Source organism: Penaeus chinensis, chromosome 42 (genome assembly GCF_019202785.1).
Source record: "Penaeus chinensis breed Huanghai No. 1 chromosome 42, ASM1920278v2, whole genome shotgun sequence".
In the NCBI taxonomy this organism is placed as follows: Eukaryota; Metazoa; Arthropoda; class Malacostraca; order Decapoda; family Penaeidae; genus Penaeus; species Penaeus chinensis.
This window is the reverse complement of record NC_061860.1, coordinates 20716922-20719421: the sequence shown is the minus strand read 5'-3', so window position 1 is coordinate 20719421 and position 2500 is coordinate 20716922. Positions and strand designations below refer to the sequence as shown.

Genomic DNA, 2500 nt, shown 5'->3' with positions numbered 1-2500 from the left:
GGGTAGAGATTGGAGTGTCTGGGTTTAGGATGGCAAAAGAATTTGACTGGGGAAGGTAGGTGGTAGAAGAGGGGAAGTTAGATGGAGGGGGGTTGGGTTTAGGAGAGGATGTAGGAGCTTGGGAGGTAGGGCGATTAGCAGAGTGAGCGACATTACTTGAGTAGGGGGTAAGAGAAAAGCCTTGTCGACGTGCTTCCTGTCTGGCTTCACGTAGAGTGAGTCCAAGTCTGAATCTGAGAGTTGCTACCTCAGACTCAAATTTGTAGGTGGGGCAGCCTCTATAAAATACATTATGGGGGCCGCCATAGTTTGCACATGTGCGTGATTGTGCAGAGCAATTTGATCGAGTATGGCCAGGTTGGGCACATAGCGGGCATCTGGCTGTGGAACGGTAATGTTTGGCAGGATGTCCTAAATGCCAACAATTTTGGCACTGACGAGGAGGAGGTTGGTATGGTCGGACAGGTAGGGATTCCCCACCTATGTAAACATTTAAGGGAAGGTCATGTCTACGGAAGGTAATTTTGGCAATGTTGATGGATTTCTTACGATTTCCTCTGGGAGGAATGGAGTAGCATTGTACATATGTTGCATCATAGTCTGTGATGGTTAATGGTTAATGGTTAAAAGCAAATAAATGTGCTAGACATTTAAGGTCATGTAGCACTATAGTAAGTGGTTGTGAAGGGTGGTTGAGTTAGTGATTAGTTGTCAAAGTTGGGCAAGGGAATTGACAAGTAAATGGGTTAAGGTTGGGTAAGGTAATGTATAGGGGTTAGATCAAGTGAAGGATGTATATGCATTTGAGGAATGAAAAGAGGTTGTCAAAGCAGAAAGTGCGAGACGTTGTGGGAGGGATCACAAAAAATCGGTCCCATTTGGCTGGGCTAAATAGATTATTTAAGAATTTTGTAGAGATGGGGGTAGTAGAAGGACGGGGGCATGTGGAAGAGGGAGTAGTGTTGAGGGAGGTAGTGTTATGGGGAGGTGGACAATAAGGTTGTAAGGTAGTACAAGGGAGGATGGGGTAGTTGATGAAGAAGGTTGTGGGGGTATAGTTGTTGAAGTTGAGCATGTTGGGAGTAGAAATGTCTCCTGGGGTGTTGATTAGGGTGGATACTGTACTAGTCGGCATTGAGGAGGGGGTATTAGTTGTAGTGTTCAGAGCCGTGGTCAAAGGAGAGCCTGGGTTCAGGGAATCGGGCGAGTTTGAATTGGTGTAGCTATTTAATGAAGAGGCAAGCCTGATTGCCTCTAATAATGGTATGGTTAATGGTTAATGGTTATTCATTGTTGGCCATGATAAGCCTGGAGTATGTTGGGGAGAGAAACAGTCCACCCCTCAGGGTCACTTGAGGGGTAAGGGCTAGACAACTAAAGCAGGGGAATACCGTGCCCATGGCTCCCTCAGGCCGTTCAGGACTGGCACAAAGTCAGCCTTTCAGCCTTTCATCCTTTCAGCACGGCTCTCACACCTTTGGAAGTGGATAGTAGAAGGGGTTGGTGAAGGGACAGAAAGGAAAAAGTAGGAGGGGGAAAAAAAGACCATGCAAAATTTGTTGAGTCGAGGGCTGAGTCCCAAGGTTGGGGAGTTCCCCAGCATTGGTTCCCAGTCTCCGCCTCCTAAGCCCCCCCACGACAACAACGGGCAAGGGATTGGGGGGGACATAGTCTGTGAGACAAGCGAGTAAGTCCTCTCCACAATCTGACCATTCTTTGTCATGGATTGGGCAATCTGTTGGGGAGATAGAGACAGTTCCAGTGCAAGTATTGAGGGTTGGATGAGGTTCTGTAGGGATGGGATTACCACATAGATCAGTTAGTTTTGTTAATGCTATAGCTTCGTTTTCAGTTGTTACTGTGAGGAGACGGGAGTGGTCGCGTCGGCTACGGAAAGAGTCTTTGCCTACTTGTTTTTGGAGGCATTGTTGGAAGAGGAGGGTGTTTTTAGAGTAGGGAGCTGTGTGAGGGATCACAAAAAATCGGTCCCATTTGGCTGGGCTAAATAGAATATTTAGGATTCTTGTAGAGGTGGGGGTAGTAGAAGTGCCGGGACGTGTGGAGGAGGGAGTAGTGTTGAGGGGGGTAGTGTTACGGGGAGGTGGGCAATAAGGTTGTAAGGTAGAAATGAGGAGAGATGGGATGGTTGATGAAGAAGGTTGTGGGAGTAAATGTGTTGAAGTTGAGCATGTTGGGGGAGTAGAAATGTCTCCTGGGGGTTGGTTGTTGATTATGGTTGATACTGTACTAGTATGCATTGATGATGGAGTTGTTGCAGTATTCGGAGCCGTGGTCAAAGGTGAGCCGGGATTGGGGCTACTTGATAAAGGGGCAAGCCTCATTGCCCCTAAGAGTGGGGTTACGTCTTCATTATTGGCCATGATAAGCCTGGATTATATTGGGGGGTAAGGGCCAGGTATGGCAGAGGAATACCGTGCCCATGGTTCCCTCAGGCCGTTCAGGACTGACACAAAGTCAGCCTTTCATCCTTTCAGCACGG

The 2500-nt window shown here is 47.7% G+C and overlaps 1 protein-coding gene across 1 annotated transcript in view; it reads right to left on the bottom strand.

Moving 5' to 3' along the window:
• The window catches only part of LOC125047762 (zinc finger protein 252-like), a 23078-nt gene that overhangs the window by 8593 nt on the left and 11985 nt on the right, over positions 1-2500 (bottom strand). The gene's annotated exons all lie outside the window — the stretch shown is intronic.